The sequence below is a fragment of the Lemur catta genome, chromosome 1 (assembly GCF_020740605.2).
Source record: "Lemur catta isolate mLemCat1 chromosome 1, mLemCat1.pri, whole genome shotgun sequence".
NCBI classification, from domain to species: Eukaryota; Metazoa; Chordata; class Mammalia; order Primates; family Lemuridae; genus Lemur; species Lemur catta.
The window spans coordinates 258,930,339-258,949,494 of record NC_059128.1 but is presented as its reverse complement, the minus strand read 5'-3'; the positions used below and the strand labels follow the sequence as shown (position 1 = coordinate 258,949,494).

Below are 19,156 nucleotides of genomic sequence, written 5' to 3'. Positions count from 1 at the left end.
ACCTCTAGCTGGCCAGTGATTGCCCTCAGCTGAGTAGAGCTGCCCTCCCAAGGGCTTGCTCGTGTCCCAGGAGCAACCAATGTACTATAGATGCCTGACCTCCACCTTGCTCCAGTTTGGTTTCTGTACTTACTGGATTGGAAATTGTCCAGGTGGTTCCTGGCCACCTGTGCTTTCACGAGCCCCCCAGGTAATATTGATACAAACTAAATTGTGAGAACTACCGGCACCTGCTGGCAGAGAGCTACAAAGGCCCAAATCCCGTGTGTGCTATAAAGACCCCTATTTATTTTTCAGCCTTATTGCCTGCTCCTTTTCACAGCTGGGTCCACTTCTCCTTTCCCGCCCGCCCCTCCACCTGTAGGCCATACTTTCCTCCCTGTGTCCAGGATTAGCTCCGACCTCAGGCAGACGCGATTTAAGACGCTGTTATTTAAGACTTATTTCTGCACCGTCTCTGACAGAGTTATTCTAGTTGTAATCATGAGGATGCCCTGCTTGTGTCCAGTCCTGTGCTCTACCACTTTCTGCCTTGTAATTACTTCAATCTCTGGTAAGTAATCCTCTTCCCCAGTTAAATGCGTGTTTCTGAGTTACTGCTTTGGTGATCGGTTAATAGTTTATTCTCACAGCCTTGAATGCCCCACAATGCATCCTGCTGTCTGGGCTGCTTCTCCTGAGTTTTGAATTGTAAACCTCCTTAGAGTCCTGTTTTCTCCCAGGAATGGATCTCCATTTTCTTCTTGCTAGTTTTACTCCACTCATAGGTCTCATTTCTGCCTGAACTTCAAAGTATTGACTAGTCTAAACGTCCTTTTTGTGGGACTTTAACTTCCCGTGGGATGATTTTTCATCTTACATACCAGTGCTAATCCTTTCATCTTGAATGTAATTTGAATAGTTTTAATCTCTATTACTTCCCAGTAGCAAGGACCCCTTTTATGAGATGCTGAAAGCAGGTCAGTCTCATAGCATGTCTCCTACTTCATGTGTAGACTTTATGCTAGAACCAGACTCATTCCTCTTTGATCTGTCCCACAAAATTCCAATGTTCATGTCCCAGGAGCAGCCCAAGCAATTCTAGGGTTGATAGAAGCTGTGCAATAGATCTGATGTACATGTACCTCTGTGTTTTCCACAGATACGTACACACATACACACCCATATGAAATTACAATGTAATAGGGAAAAGGAAGAATTGTTTTTCATTTTTGATAGAATTCTAATAGTTGGTGAGTTTTGAAAGGTGTTTTACATTTTTCTCTTTATTTTTAAAAATCATTGTTTTTTAAAGTACTGTTTGTTCATTTCATTTTACTTTTTGCTTTTTTTTAAATGTTTTTGCAAGCAAAAATATTAGTTGTATTTAGACTGGTATACTAAGTGCTCTCAAAGGAGTTTGGGAATTTGCTCTAGGAGTCTAGCAACACATTTATTCCTTGAAAGAAAACTAAATTAAATAACTGTTTTTATCCTGTTTTAATTTAACCATATATTTCAGATATTTATTGTAGCTTGAAAGTGGCGTGATGTTTTTTCAAAATAAGAGGCTGAGAATAAGCTGAGAAAAATGAATTGTCAGTTGACGTAACAATTATAACTTTATGTGTTTTTATTTGGATATGGATGGCAATGCCTAGGACAAAGAAGAAACCAGCCAATTTTCTTAGCAGACATTCGAGTTTTGATGCCTAGGTTAGGACCTAAAGCCTTTTGGAACTATGTGAAGAGAAGTTGTTCTGATCCTTAATTCTTTGGGTTAGGTTGTAGGGGAGAGAGGACACAGAGGGAAACAAAGACAGCTTAGATCCTGATGGTCAGTACCTATCCTCATTGTAGAGTGAGCTCAGCGTTGATGTCGGGAAGGTAGACAGCTAGATACGGATTGGAAAATCTAAGAATAGTAGTAAAAAGGAAGGTCCTGAATTTCCCCATCCTGGCTTATGTAAAAGCAAGGGAAGTATCTGGAAGATGGTGGAAGCATACTGGCCTGATGTAGCTTCTTTGTGATTCCAGAATGACAAATGCACATCACTGTGATCCTGTGGACCTGAGATGAGTACATTGTGTTCCACAGACATGGCAGATCCGAAGAGGCCTTGTGGTGCTGCATAGGACAAAGTGGGCACAGAAGTGAATTTTGCCTAGGCTACGAACTGAAGACCCAATACAAGTAAGTCTTTCTTGGTTGTTAACCTTTGGTGTTGCCAAATGGAGCCCACTATTCTAATCTGTTTTATAACTATTGGTCATGACAATGATTTCTTGTATCTGACACCAAAAGCACAGGTAACAAAGGCAAAAATAAACAAGTGTGACTATGTCAGACTAAAAAGCTTCTATACAGCAAAGGAAAAAAAATTAACAGAGTGAAAAATCAACCTACAGATTAGGATATCAAACCATATATTGATAAAGGGTCAATATCCACAATATGTAAGAAACTCCTACAACTCAATAGCAAATAATAAATAAGCTGGTTACAAAGTGGGCAAAGGACTTGAATAGACATTTCTCCAAGAAGGCATACAAATGGCCAACCAGTATATGAAAATACCTCAACATCACTAATCATCAGGGAAATGCAAATCAAAGCTACAATGAGATACCACCTCATACCTGGTAGAATGGCCTTATTAAAAACATAAAAAAATATAACAGGTGTTGATGATGATATGGAGAAATTGGAGCACTTGTACACTGTTGGTGGGAATGTAAAATGGTGCAGCCTCCATGGAAAACGGTATGAAGTTTCCTTATATAATTAAAAATAGAACTACCATATGATCTAGCAATCTCACTTGTGGGTATTTATCCAAAATAATTGAAATCAGGATCTTGAAATATTTATACTCCCAGATTCATTGCAGCATTATTCACAGTAGTCAAAATGTGGAAATAAGCTACATGTCCATTGGCAGATGAATAAGTAACGGAGATGTGGTATATACATGCAATTGAATATTATTTAGCCTTTTAAAAGGAAGGAAGTCTTATAATATGCAAAGATATAGATGAATCTGGAAGACATTATGCTAGGTGAAGTAAGCCAGTCACAGAAGCATAAATACTGTATGATTCTACTTATATAAAGTATCTAAAATTTAGTCAAACTCATTGAAGGATTGTGATAGCTTTTTAAATTAAAGTCAGTTTTACATTTCTAGGATTTGTAAAGTTTTGGTTCCAGGTTAATTCTGGCCTTATAAAATAAGTTTGGAATTTTGTCCTTCTTTATTTCTGAAGAAATTTAAAATTTATATTATTTTCTTAAATGTTTAAAGGAATTCATCAGTGAAACCATCTGAATCTGGAGTTTGTTCCTTAGTTTGTTTATACATACATATATATATGTATGTTTATACATACATATATATACACACACATAATTTTACGTAAAGGTACTTGACAATAAATTTAATTACTCTAGTAAATTAAGAGTACTTCAGATGTTCCATTTTATGTTTTGAAACTTTGTGATTATTGGTAAGATTTTTTCAAGGAATTTGACCATTTCATCCATGTGATGAAAATTGGTATAAAATGTTTCACAATATTCCATAATCATGTTTAATGTTTCTTATATCTATAAACATAAATCTCTTTAATTCTTGATATTTGTAATTTTTATTTTCTTTCTGTTAATTTTCTCCTATGTGTGTTTCCTATTTCATTGATTTCTAGTCTTCTCTGTTTTATTTCCTTTCTTCTACTTGATTTGGTCTTAATTTGCTCTCCTTGTTTTAGATTTCTTTTAAGGTAGAAAGTAAACAAAGACAAAAATATTTACTCTGAGCTCAGCTTAATTTATCGCACACATTTTGATATAGTGTAGTTTTATTTTATTCATTCCAAAATGTTGTGAAGTGTTTCTTTTGATTTATTCTTTGAGCTATGGGTTATTTTAAGATGTGTTGTATAAATCTTCCAATGTCTTGGACTTTCCTAAATAGTTTATTTTTACTTATTTCAACTTATTTCCATTATGGTCAGAGAGAGCATACTTTCTAAGATTTCAATGTTTTGAACTTTATTAAGAGATACCTTGTGGTCTAGTTATAGTCCGTTTTGATGAATATTTTATGTGTAGTATAACAGAACATGTATTCTGTAGTCTTCATAAATATTGACTAGGTCAAGATGGTTAATTGCGTCGTCAAAACCATTTTATTCTATTTTTTTAATCTAGTTATTCTATAAATTAGCAATATAGCATTATATCTGCATGATTAATTGATATTTTGTCATTGTAAAATGTCTTTATCTGTTGTAATATTTCTTGTTGGGAGGCTTACTTTTTCTTGTATTAACATAGGCACATAAGATCTCTCATGTTTGTTGTTTCCATGTTATTTTTTAAAAGTAATTTCACTTTCAACCTATCTGTACCCTAAGATTTGACATGCATCTCTTGTAGGCACTTTTCTAGCCTGACAATCTGCCTTTTATTTGGAGTACTTAAATTTCATTTACATTTGAAATAATTATAGAAATGGTTGGATTTAAGTCTACTACTTTGGTCTTTGTTTTATTTGTCCTATCATTTTTCCTTCCTATGTTCTTTCTTTCATGACTTTTAGCATTAATTGAGCAATTGACTTTTAGCATGAATTGAGCAATTTGCAGTATTCCATTTAAATTCCTTTATTGACATTTTAGCAGAATCTTTCTTATATTATATAATGGTTCTCTAGGGATTATAATAAACATCCTTAGCTTATTACAGTTCACTTACACTTAAAAGTGAATTTTTTCATGGAACATGAAAAATTGTGGCAAAATTGTTCCACTTAGCCTCCTGTACAAGCTGTAATTTAAAATATTTTACTCTACATACATTATCAATTACATGGTGCTCTTAATTTTTTTGTTTAAACCATCAGTTGTTTCTTATCAAAAGAAAATAAAAAACCCTTAGTTTTTCATGTTTACTCACATACCATTCCTAATGCTTTCCATTGCTTCCTGTAGATCAGAATTTCCGCCCAGTGTTGTCTTTCCTTACCTTGAAAAACTTCCTTTTGCATTTCTTGCATTTAGGTCTGCTGATGACAAATTTTCTAAACTTTCTTTTATCTGAGTAAATCTTTGTTTTTTCCAATAAATATTTTATCTAGTTTTAGAATTTGGAGTTAACAAGTATTTTTGTTGTTGTTGAATTTTGAAGATGTAGTTTCATTAATCTAACACTTTCTCATTTCTGAGGAGAAAGCAACTGTCATTTTTGGTTTTGTTCCCATAATATGTAATTTATTTTCCTTCTCCCTTTAGCTCTGCTTTTTAAGATTTACTCTTTTATTTCCCAGTGGCTTAACTATGACATTCTTACATTTGGCTTTCTTCATTTTTATTCTATACAGGGTTCTTTGAGTTTCTTGAATCTGTAAGTTGTTTTCTATACAATTTGGAAAACTTTTGGTCTTAACTTTCTCAAACACTGTTTTCCATCTCATTTTCTCTTTCTCTACTCTCTTTCTGAGACTCCAATTATATTAGTGCTAGACTGGCTCTATTTTTATTTTTTTTCCTCTGTATTTTTAACACTTTACCAGAAAATTGTTCTTTATCTGTCTTTGAGTAAGTATATTGACATCTTCTTCTGCCATTTCTAATATACTGGGAAGCCCATACAGTGAATTTTTAATAGCAGATATTCTATTCCTCAGTTTCAGAATTTGTTTCCTTACTTATTTATAGTTTTTATTTTTCTTCTGATATTCCCCATATATTTACCCTTATGACCGTCTATTCCTTAAATTCTGGAACATGCTTATAATAGCTAATTTAAAGTACTTTTCTTCTTATTCCAAAATGTGAGCCATTTCAATGTCTAATTCCATTGTTTACATTTTTTCTTATGTGTCATATTTTCCTGTTTTTTATGTCTAGGCATTTTAAATTATATAATAGATTATGTGGTTGATATTTTGTAGAGACTCTAGGTTGTTATTTTATTTTGATGGGTGACTCTTTTCTAACATTATTCACCTTATGGTAATCAAACACCAAACTTTCGCTCCTTGAAGTATGCAGCAGTTGAAACATCTGTCCTGTCATAATCATTCAGCTGTTGGTTTCTGCTGCAGTCTATGGAGTCTCTTTTATATATGTGCAATTTAAGAGCCACTCATATATCTGAATTGAGTTTACAAGTAGATCTTAGATCTTTACTCTGTGTGACATTCTCCTCTTTGACTTTCACTGGTATGCAATTCCCTCCCACTCCACTCAATTTCCCCACTCTTTTGTTCCATCAGTCTAGAAATCTGTATTTTTATTCCTCAAGCTAGTAAAATTCTTTGCTTTACTTGTAGACATTTAATTTTTCACAGACTGCGTAGTGTCATCAGATATATAGCTGTATTAATGCAAATGTAAGCCATTGCAGTTATCTTCTTTCAATGTTCGAATACTCTGTTTATGGTTGAATACTCTTAATATTTCTGCCAATTTTCTGTTTTTCATTACCGTCAAATATGTTTTAAATTTTTGTAGAGTTTATAATTTTTCCTCTGCATTTGAGTTAGATATGCTCTACTGCCATATCATGTAATTGAAATTTTTGTCTACCAACTTTTGAAAACACCCATGTATATTTAGGAAATTTTCCAAGTTTGAATCCTCTGCAAACATTAGAATCAGGGCTCAAATTCCCAATTTCCCTTGTAGCCATATGAAACCTAGTCTCAACTAATCAGATATCCACATATTTGAAAATAGTAAAAATGATAAAAGGCACTGTTTGTAACATCATTTTAGCTGTTGCAAGAAGGGAAAAAACTCACCAACTTTTCACTGGTGAATTCTGTCTTCAATGATTGCTTTTCTGTGACTAAGTGGTTAATTTTAGGGTAGAAAAGTGGAATTGACATGGTGGTAATGTTTGGTTCTGAAGATATTTTAGTTTTGTCTTTTTAAAATACTCACTTTGGTTTCTGGTTCTGCTATATAATGTGCCTATACAGTATATAATCTCTCATACAGTTGGGTTCTGGCTTTGTTTCCCAACTTAAACTGGATTTTAATTGGTAATATTTTCACTTTTGAATGACAGAAATGGTTTTATTTATATTAGGCAGAAATAACAAGAAAGAGGAAAATAAGGAAATATGTTTGTCATCATCTAACATTATATTAAAGAAACTTTGAAAATTCAACTAGCCTCTCTTATAAAAAGAAATAGAAAATTTCTGTTGTTTCTCATTATCTTCAAAGCCATATCAGTAAAAGAAATTTATGCCTTATGAAGGATTTCTAGAATTATGCAATGCTTAATAACATACAGATTATTAGGAGGAAAATGGATAGAAGACTGAAAGAGGTAAGCACTGTGCAGTAATAGAGAGAGGGAATAGTTGTATGCATGGAGCCCTACTACCTTCTACCATGGCATTTATAAAATAAAAGTTAGATTCCTGTGAACCTGCTAATTAATATGACTTTCATAGACATTTCATTAGCCTAAACAGTTTAAGTTTCCTGTAGATAGACTGCATGCATTCTCATCTTTAACCTTTCCATAATGTTCCCTAATTATAGATTCCATTGATTCTTAATAGCAAAAGAATAGCGATAGTTTATAAAGTTATGTTCTAATTTGTTTTTTTTTTTACTAATGTGTGAAGTGATTTTGTCTTTTATTTCATAGAACTAATTATGTATTCTAGGTTAACAAAAATTCTGGACCATGCTATCAATAGATTAAATATTACAATGAACTCATTATTTCCATTTTTTACTAGCCTGCATTATGGCAATATGTAGCTAATGAATTCGCAAAATATTTCTTCAGAGGTGAAAGAGTACCTCAAGTAAATGGTGAAATTAATTTATTTATCTGAATTTTCAATGAAAGTTTTCTTTTTAACCTTAAAGGGGCACTAATGAAGTTAGGATGTAAAGACTCTCTGGTTAATGAAATGGCAAAAGTTACAATGGATTATTTCATTTTTTCCTCATACTGTCATGGCTATATGATTTTTAAGAACAATCAAAATGTTTAATTTTTAAAGGCTTCCAGTGTCTGTTTTATTCAAATGTGTGAGCTCCTCACTATAGCTTGTTGGTTGAAATTTGAGCAGCTTTTCTTGCTTTTGTTTGATGTAGTTACTGGACAGTCCAGGCCTCCAGAGTTATCAGTATATATAATATCATATAAACAGTAACTAGACACAGGTATAAAGCACACAGCTTTCAGTAGCAACCTGTGTACCTTATAATCTTAATTCTATGCAACTGAGAATTAATTGCTTCAATTCGTAAATTGTGAAATACAAATAGAAGCACTCTATAGTAACAATAGCATATAGTTATGTAAAACTTTTGCATTTGAAGAAAATTCTAAAAGTGCATATAAATTAGTAGCCTATGGAACCTGTAAAGAGTTGCTAACAGGTGAATAGGCAAAGATATCTGTGAATAAAACAAAGATTGAGGCCAGGCGCAGTGGCTCATACCTGTAATCCTAGCACTCTGGGAGGCCCAGCCTGGCTGATTGCTTGAGGTCAGGAGTTTGAGACCAGCCTAAGGAAAAGTGAGACCCTGTCTCTACTAAAAATAGAAAAAATTAGCCAGGCAGGAGGATCGCTTGAGCCCAGGAGTTTGAGATCGCTGTGAGCTAGGCTGATGCCAGGGCACTCTAGCCTGGGCAACAGAGCAAGACTCTGTCTCAAAACCAGGACAAAACAAAACAAAATAAAGATCGATAGAGAAGTATTTTTTTCTAGATGTAATATCTTTATGTAGAAGGGTCTCCAGAGCTATGTAATGTTATAGGACACTGATCATGTGGTACATGCAGAAGACAAATGATGGGGTGGAGGTAAAAACAAAGAGCAAACAGAAACAAGCCCTTAGGTGGAAATGTTTTTATAAGAAAATTATCAGATGGTGATAATTTTAAAACATGACTTTTCCAGGTAGCATGTTCTAACCTTGTCAAAGATGAAGATAGATCATGTGTTTATGTAGATCCTGCAAATGAGATAAACAATAAAGGCTATTTATTAGACTACTGAAAATGGTTGATAGTGGATAAATTACTTATATTTATGGTAAAAGCAATAAACTTGATTTTTAGGGGGTGCAACGACTTCCTGAAAATATCCCCCCACAGATTTTCTCAGAATGTCCAGTTGGTAAAAGCACAGCTCCAAACAGCTATTTCTATCGATGTCGACAGAATATCTATAGTTCTATTTTTAGAAAGTTTCAAATTCTACTGTCCTTACAAACTTGTAAGATGAATGCCTACCAGGAGAAAATATTAAATGGTAACATTAATTAGATCTAGGCCACTAGTTCTTCCATCTTAATGAATAATGTTTATGTCTCTTCATTCATGTCCTTCAAGGTAGAGCAACACTCTGGAGACCTTCTTTTGAGACTCTTGGCCACCAGTATAACTATGACGTATAACTAATTAGCATACCCACAGGGGGCTGGTTAAATTAAATTGGAAGTAATTTTCTAACTGGGCACATCCTGCTTTAAAGAAAATCTAATAATGGCTTTCATAAGACAGCATAAGTTTACAGGAAAATACCTTTCATTCAAGTTTACAAAACATGAAATATAAATTTAGGTCTCCAGTTGCAAAGTTTGGTAGTATGTGGATTGTACAGTGAATGTGCCCGTGGACAATAGTTGCTTATCAAGCAAGTTTATGCAAAAGCTTTGGGACAGGTCCAGCTCTAGGTAAAGTTTGTGAAGGATTTGACACGTGTGTTCAGAGTTCTTTTCTCTCTCTCAGAGGTAACTCACATATCAAAAGAGCTTCCTAAAATTGCTGGTGGAAAGTAGGCCATGCATAAGCATACTTCACTGGCCCAAATTTTCCATTAGTCTCGCAGGAAACAATTGCAATCCTGCAGGTTATTCAATCTCCACACACTCTTGTACATAGCAACACCAAGGAATATATCTGGTCAAGATATGTCCAGGTTATAGGACATGTCTAAGTATGTTCATCAAAGTCTGTTATGCTTACTGTGGCATTCAGTAAACCAGTTATCAGTGTAACAATACTTAAGGAATAAACACGGTATTAACAACTCTACTTTATCAAAGTTTAGAGAGTCAATCCCAAGTTAGATAATTGGAGCACATAACTATAGACAAAGCCACTCAAAGGAACAAAACTAGGTTATAAATATTCACTGGTATTTTTTATACAATTAGCAACTTGAGCAATGGAAGATTCAGGCTAGAAAATCAATAGATATGGAGCTAAGAGGCATGCATGGGTCTTACACTTTGAATTTAATCAGACTCAGGTTAAGCAGGAATCAAGGTGGCCTGTGTATTCTATAACAACTCTGTTGTTGCCTTTTCATCTATGAGCTCACCCTTTTCAATGTTATGCGGATGCATGTAGGCATCACTGCCCTTGGTCTTGGTGGAAAATGGTGCCATACATTAGCAAGACTTCACTGGCCAGTGTCTATATTACCTCACTGAATGAGCCTTTTTGTTGTTATTGTCCAAGATGACAAAGGTGACACAATCCAAAGCAGTAGTTGAGAAGTTAATATAAGATGCTTCTGTGACAATTGATGGAATGGACCTGAAATTAAATGTGAAAAGGTGAAGATATAAGAATGTTGTTCAGATAGTTTGTGATTTCTGGAGATCTAAAAAAAAAAAAAAATCTGGTTGTAATCTTGCAAGTGTGATTTTTATGTGTTTTTTTTCCCCATAAACAGTTGTTTCTATATATGATGGAGCTATCGTGTCCATTTTCCATGAAGTGCCCACAGTATAACCTAATACAGTCATACATTGCTTAAAGACAAGGATACATTCTGACAAATGCATCATTAGGCAATTTCGTTTTTGTGTAAACATCCTAGAGTGAACTTATGCAAACATTGGTGGCATAGCCTACTACATACCGAGGCTATAGGGTATATTTAGCCTATTGCTCCTGGGCTACAAATCTATACAGCATGTTATTGTACTAAATACTGGAGGCAATTGTAACATGATGGTAAGTATTTGTGTATCTAAACATACCTAAATGTAGAAAAGGTATAGTGAAAATATGGTATTATAATCTTATGGGGCCACCATCACATATGTGGCCTGCTGTTGCCTGAAATGTCATGTGTTACATGACTGTAATGAAAATTAATTTTACTATTTAAAAGATAGTATCGAAGTGCCTATTAATATTTTAACAAAGGAAGGAAATGTAAATTCTGATCACCTGAAATGGGAGTTGGCTTCCTTCCTACTTTCATGGCTATTCTCTGGAAAAACTACAGCATTCTAAGGACCTGGAATCTCTGACAAATCCTGGAATTCTCTATGGCCTGCATGATGAAGGTCATGTGGTATCAAATGAGGTAAAATGCTAGATTATGAAAACATGAACTTTCTTGTCACCCTCTAAACAGACCAGGCATTGGCCTATTTTGGATGTTTGTGTAGTTATTATGGACTAACCTGAATCATGATTTTTTTGCCCATTTATTACAATGTTAAATTTGGTAGATATTCTCTTTATATGTGTTGTGAATAGTAAGTGCTGTTTAGAAGGGTCTATTTTCTTCCAGTCATTTTCAAATCATTGCAATCAAGAGGCAGTGTTAGAGGATGTCACTGACAATGTGAAGTGTGTGTACATATGTATATATATATGTGTGTATGTGTGTATATACCTATATACATATATATATATGTATTAATATGGTTGGACAGGATGTAATGTAACTCACAGCAGTCTCAAACTTATTAGGACAATACAGTTTCCTTGGCCTTTCCCCTTGAGCTCTGTATTGAGGAGCTAGGGATATACATTTCTTTTGGATGTCCCTTCAAATTTTCCTTATGTAGACTTACCATGAGCTTGGATTTGAAGGGCATCATTAGAATTGCTGTGCTCAAGAAGTTCCTCCATTCTTTCATATAAACAATGGCAATTTTCCCAGACCAATATTTCTGCTTTTGAAATTACAAATTTTGAATATTAACTAATAAGTGTGATCCCTTGAAATAACAAAGGTTGAGTCCTGCGAGCTGTGTTTTATGCTAAAGTTGCAAAGACTCTAAATTCTCATTTACTCTTCTTATAGTATTTTGTTTTCTTAGTTTAATGGTAAGATCAAAACTACTCTCTTATATTACACTCATGAATCAAAACACATATTCCAAATTCAGCTAAAGACATGAAGTCTTCAAAAGACATCAATTTACTTCATAGTATCTACAGCTAAATTTGTACTCATGTTATTAATATCCATAATATTTCTTTAAATTTTCTGAGTACAATGATAAGTGCAAATAGTGTACATAGGCCCCCTTGATAAACCTGCAACTCAGCTATTGTTAAAACTGCTTGGGTATAATAGTGAGACACCTCCTGGCTAAAAGTGTTGAGAAGTTTTGTAGGCAGAAGAGTGTGTATGCTAATCTATGGAGCAATCTAAGTGGAGGTCAGTTAAAAGATCAAGTATTTAATTGTAAGTTTTGCTTAAGTTGCCATAATACTAAGAAGGAAATACAATACTCTGCGATAGTTTTCTCCTTTCATCCCTGGCTATTATGTTTCAATCTTTTGCGTAAGCTGCCACCAGCTTATCCGAGACCTGGGTTATTCAACATCTAAGGGTCATATTTCACATTTATTTTTTCCTCAACCCATAACACAGGGCCTATTTAATTTCCTTTGTAGTCTTCTCTCCCACTTCTCCTTTTAAACAGTTTTCTCAAACCATATTGAGCTAATGAACTTCCCTATCTGCTCTCATGCCTTCTCTCCTCTCCCAGCTTCCTTGACTTGAAGAGACTTACTTTTCTATCACACCTATGTCCTCCCATAATTCATTTCCATTTATTTATAATTATTTTATTCTTTTGAACACAGATGAAGTATCACCACTTTCAAAAAGTTTTTCCTGATATTTCCAATCCAAATTAGGTACATCCTCATCAGTATCCTTAGTCTTGCCACTTTGCATATAATTTACCTGTTTCCTATTTATTTATTTAATTTATTTATGTCAGAATATTATGGGGGTACAAATGTTTTGGTTTGATAAATTACTTTTGTACCATTTGAGTGAAAATTATAAGTGTGCCTGTCCCTCAGATAGTGTACATTGTAGCCATTAGGTGTGAATTTACCATCCCCTCTTCCCCCCTCCCACCTGCTTGATATCCGGTGAATGTTATTTCCATATGTGCATATAAGTGTTGATTGATTAGTTCCAATTTAATGGTGAGTACATGTGGTGTTTGTTTTTCCATTCTTGTGATACTTCACTTAGAAGAATGGTGTCTAGTTCCATCTATGTTAATACAAGAGGTATTAGTTCACCATTTTTTATGGCTGAGTAGTACTCCCTGGTATACATATACCACATTTTATTAATCCACTTGTGTATTGATGGGCACTTGGGTTGTTTCCACATCTTTGCGATTGTGAATTGTGCTGCTATAAACATTCAAGTGCAGGTGTCTTTTTTATAGAATGTCTTTGTTTCCTTTGGGTAAATACCCAGTAGTGGGATTGCTGGATCAAATGGTAGTTCCACTTTTAGTTCTTTGAGGTATTTACATACTACTTTCCATAGAGATTGTACTAGTTTGCAGTGTCACCAACAGTGCATGAGTGTTCTTATCTCTCTGTCTCCACTCTAGCATTTGTTGTTTTGGGACTTTTTGATAAGAGCCATTCATAGTGGAGTTAAGCAATATCTCATATGATTTGAATTTCCCTGATTAGAGATGTCAAGCATTATTTTATGTTTTTTGGCCATTAATCTATCTTCTTTTGAGAAGTTTCTGTTTATGTCTTTTGTGACTTTTTAATGGGTTTTTTTTGATGTTTTTCTTGCAGATTTGCTTGAGTTCTTTATAGATTATAGTTATCAGCCCTTCATCAGATTTATAGCATGCAAATATCTTCTCCCATTCTGTAGGTTGTCTGTTCACTCTAATGATTGTTCCATTGGCTGTGCAGAAGCTTTTTAATTTGGTCAGGTCCCATTCATTTATTTTTATTGTTGCTGTGCTTGCTTTTGGGGTCTTTTTATGAAACAAACACCATATCATCCTCTCAATAGATGCATTTGACAAAATTCAGTATCCTTTTATGATAAGAATACTTAACAAAATGGGCATAGATGGGACTTACCTATAAATTATAAAAGCCATACATAACAACCCTATAGCCAACATCATATTGAATGGGAAGAAATTGAAAGCTTTCCTGCTTAGAGCCAGAACCAGGCAAGGTGGCCACTATTACCACTTCTATTCAACATAGTGCTGGAAGTCCTAGCCAGAGCAATCAGACAAGAGAAGGAAATCAAGGGTATCCAAATGGGGGCAGAAGAGATCAAATTATTGCTCTTTTTTGATGATATGATCTTATATCTAGAAAATGCCAAAGATTCTGCCAGGAGACTCCTGGACTTGATAAATAAATTTAGCAAAGTCTCAGGTTACAAAATCAATGTGCACAAATCAGTAGCATTCATACACACCAACAGTCAAGCTGAGAACCAAATCAAAGACTCAATACCTTTCAAAATAGCAAGAAAGAAAATTAAATACCTAGTAATATATTTTACTAAGGAGGTGAAAGAACACTTCAGGGAGAACTACAAAACACTGAGGAAGGAAATAGCAGAGGAAGTAAACAGATGGAAAAATATACCATGCTCACAGATTGGCAGAATCACCATTGTTAAAATATCTATACTACCCAGGGTGATCTACAGATTCAGTGCAACCTCTATCAAAATATGATCATCATTTTTTACAGATCGAACTGTCTTTTTATTAGTCTGGAAATTAGCTCCTAATTAGCTCCTAGGCAGAGGCCAGGATTTATTTATTCTCATGTCCATAGTGCCTGGAACAGGGACTATTGTCATATGCACATTGTAAGACCATAATTCCTGAGGATATATACACATTGTAGAGATCCGTAAAGGCTTGGATTAAATAAAAAAAATCTGATAAACTGGGGAGGTCAATGAACCTAGGCATCTCTAAGTAGATGAAAAGCAAGAGCAGATGACAAAGTGTTATAGGACACCTGAAGTATTGGGAAAGTATAGTCAGCACAAAAAATTGTACCTATATTCTTAGATGTGAAGTAGCTTTGGAATAAACTACTGTGGGTAACAGGGATGAGTAGCCAGAGTAAGTGCTTCTAAGACAGTCAGGGAACTTCTCTGAGGGAAGGAGTGCTATTATGTGATAAACAGAATTTATCATTAAGTGGAAGGTGAAGCAAGAGGCTAATGACCTGTGGATGACGGACCCAAGAAGGTATTCAGATAGCAGTAGATGTCACAATCTTCAAAGAAGATACTTTTGCACCAGAAAGAAGGAATAAATCTGAAATTTAATAAAAGATAAATATATAACTATATTCTAATGTGTTCTGAGAACTCAATGAAGGAGTAGGTGTTGATGTTAGCCTCCACTTTGCTCACTGACAATAGATATTTAATATCTTAAAAATTGCACTTGACACTGTGTGATTCATAGAGACAGAAAATAGAATGGTGGTTGCTTTGGAGGAGGATGGAATGAAAAATCATTGTTTAACTGGTACAGAGGTTCAGTTTTACAAAAGAAAAAGAATTATGGAGATGGATGGTGGCGATGGTTGCGCAACACTGAGAATGCATTTAATAACACTGAAGTTTACACTTAAAAGTGGTTAAGATGGCAAATTTTATGTTATGTGCATTTTTTCACAATAAAAATGAGAAAAGTTACATTTGAAGATATAGGCAATTTTATCCAATAGCTATATGTGTCTGCTCAGGTGTGGACAGACATTTCTGATACCTATGACTGGAAGTCATTGGTATTTCCCAAGTTATGGGAAAATTGATCTCAAATGGCCAAGTGATGTGGATGCAGTTGTATTAGGAAATAATGGTACTATAATTATCATGATCATTTACACTTAATACACTTTACATGTGTTACTCTTTATAAAGTACTTTGTAGAAATTATTACTTACTTAATATCATTTTTCATACCATATTTGTCTCTTCTATCTCTGCTGACTTCAGAAAATGTCTTCTCCACAACAGTATTCAATCATCTCCTTCCTTTTGTCAAAATTATTTTTTAGTCTCAGAGTCTCCAAGACAATATTCCAGACATGCCTCAAAGTTTCCAGTCACTGATTCACCAATGTCTTTAGAGAGTTTTCCTTCCCCTTCTTAATTTAAAATAGCTTTCAAATATGTTTTCCAGTAAAATGGAAATGTTTACATGGTTTTGTATTTCTTCCTGTTGCCTTATGAACATTTATCCATATTGACATTGATTTCTATCTGGCCATGAACTACTCAGGTGAAGAAAATGGTACAAAATGGTTAATAGGTATTAAGATATAGGTACTGTTCTAGGTGTCCTAGGATTATAAACTAGTATAATGCTCACCAGCTCATATGCAAGGCATAAAGGGGTATAAATATGAAACTAAGATACAGAGAGGTAAGAGAAATATCCCAAGATCATACAACTACTAGGAAATGAGTTAGGTTTTTAATTTAAGCCATTTGCCCGAAATTCCATGCTTTCAAAAATCATTTGTACTGCTTCCCTAAATTATACTCTACTAGAATATGACATCAAATTTCAACTATGCCACTGATTATTTGGGTGACATTGTTACTCTCTATACGACTCAATTTCCTCCTTTGTAAAATAATGAAGTGAGTGTATGCTCATAGATTCATTGTAAGAATTGCATGAAATGACATATGTAAAGGCTTTAGAAGGACCTGTAAAACAGTAAGCTCTTATTTTCTCAATAATTTGTCAATAGTTTATCAATGTTGTGCATAGTTGATGTTAAGTGAGTTTTGGGTCAATGAATAACTGAAATGTTAATGCTTAATAGTACATGTAATATATTATTAATGTAATATTAATAAATGCAGTTATTTATTGTTGCATAATATTCATTTTGCTTTTTAGTGTTTTTATTTTCCAGTTTTTTAGCCAGAGACTTTTTAAGTCTTCTAGTGTGCACATTATTAAATTTGGTAGAAGAATTCTTATAGGCATCTTGTACTTTGCTTTCCTTACAATACACTAAATTCTGTTATGCAGGAGAAAAAGCGTATTGTTGTTTTTGGTACAATTGTTTAATATTTGTTTTTATTCCCTGTGTGGTGGTTCTGATTTAATTGGTATTTAGAATAAAGCTTGGCACTTATTATAAGCTTTTGTAATTGCGAAATTTGTTTTAATGTCATATATATATATATATATATATATATATATATATATATATATATACTGTGCTTTTCTTTATTTCTTTACATCTTTTGTTGTTTCATAATCATGGCATTTGAAATCTCATAAAATGTTTTTGGAGGCTTGCTGGGAATGTTATCTAGATAGTAATGTCTCAAGTTTGTAACATCTTTAAGGCATGATAGGAGATGGAATTCACAGCACAGTAATACGCATCTCACTTTGGGTTACATATTTATGATTGGTATAACTTTGTTCCCAGAAGGCATTTAGCAACACAACATTATGGTTGTGTGTAGAAGGAAAAACAAACAAGTAAAGAAATCTCCTTTTAACTTTAACGCTGAATTATTATTGTTATTATTTGCCAAAATCTAAAATCTGTGAGTACTAGAGTTGTGAACACTTAGTATAGCTTTACAAATAGTATAAACAGATGGGGTTTTTGGAGCCTACTTGGTAGAAGAATCTGGATCCAAATGAACATTGTTTGTGACACACCTTTACACACAGAAACTCACACTCAACTCACACATGCCCACACACACTCTCTCACACACGCACTCACAAAGACCCACACACACATTCACACACACCCACACACACTCTAACACACGCACACCGAGACACACCACATACACTCAAATATACCCTTTTCCTATGGAAGTAGCTCTGGGTGGACAGCTAGAAATTTGGATGAATATTTATCATACATGATCTGCAAAAGGACAGGATTTATAATAAAGTGGTAAATTTAATTCAGAGAAAAGCCATATCAAAAAACAATGAACTTTCCTTATGTAATTTTCCCCATGGGCTATATACTTTGGAGATGGCTTAAAAGCATTAGAATTCTATGAACAGTCACACATCTCTGTTAATAATATAAAAACAAGCTAAACGTTCTTGCTCTGAGTCCAAACAGAAGGACACCAGGCTTCCTTTGAATGGACATCACAAAGGCAATGTTTACGGATAATCGCAAAAGTGGTTTTTTCCTCTGTTAATGTTCAATGGTATATACTATAATTTAGAGACTGAAATTACTCAGATTAAAGTTACTTGTTAAGTTTCTTAGAATCTCAGAGCCTGAATGCTTAAATATGCTTATATTTCTCCATGGGAAACCAGGACCTTGCCAAAGTTAGGAAAAGAAAAAGCCATATTCCTATTTCCACATCAGATTTTAGCCTTCAGTATATTATGTGATTTGGATAATAAATAATAAAAGTAAGGAATTTCAGTTAAATTCAGAAAGAAGCTAGTATAAATTGTTTCTAAAACTAAAATGTATAGAATGGATCTGTCATATTAAGGATAAGACCCTCAAAGGTGACCCAAAATATGTAAATGTGAGTTTAGTTTTGGGGGGAGATAATGATAGATTCTTACTGCAATAAATGAGCTCAAGTGTCCAAAAAAGACACTTCACAGAAAAGTCTACTAGGAATGGTGTTGGAAAAATATTGGTGATTTGAGAGAGTCATGGGGAGGATTTGAGATGCCAAAACCCTGAAGCTGGGCAACTATCCCAGGTTTAATAAAGAAACAAATGGCGAATTCCAAAAATGCTGTATCAATGAGCCTTATATTGATCCTGAGCACAATTTCAAGAAAATCCATTAAATGGGTGTTTTGAGAGCACTTAGGATAAAAAGCCGGTGGCAGAGATTCACAAAGACCAGTTGTGCCAAGCTTACCTCTTTGACATTGTGAACTGACTGAGAAAAGTAGGCTTTAGATATAGACAATATAGGTATGTCCAGGGTGAAGTTATTGTGGAGCTACAATTGTTCCAGCTTTTCCTACAGCCAGTTTCTGGAGGAAAGGATTTCATCCAGAAATTTGTTAGCTGGAAAAAACAAACAAAAACTTGAAAGTTTCTTTAGGCTGCTCTCTGCTCAGTCAGCTATTAGA

The 19,156-nt window shown here is 34.2% G+C and overlaps 1 long non-coding RNA gene across 3 annotated transcripts in view; it reads left to right on the top strand.

Moving 5' to 3' along the window:
* Nucleotides 1-19,156, top strand: part of LOC123630636 — a 210,476-nt gene continuing 191,320 nt past the window's right edge. For 2 of the 3 annotated variants that reach the window (XR_006732718.1, XR_006732720.1), the window contains exons 1-2: nucleotides 1-553; nucleotides 2,017-2,173. This is a non-coding gene — a long non-coding RNA (uncharacterized LOC123630636). The remainder of the gene's footprint in view (nucleotides 554-2,016; nucleotides 2,174-19,156) is intronic. The other variant, XR_006732719.1, reaches the window with a different exon arrangement.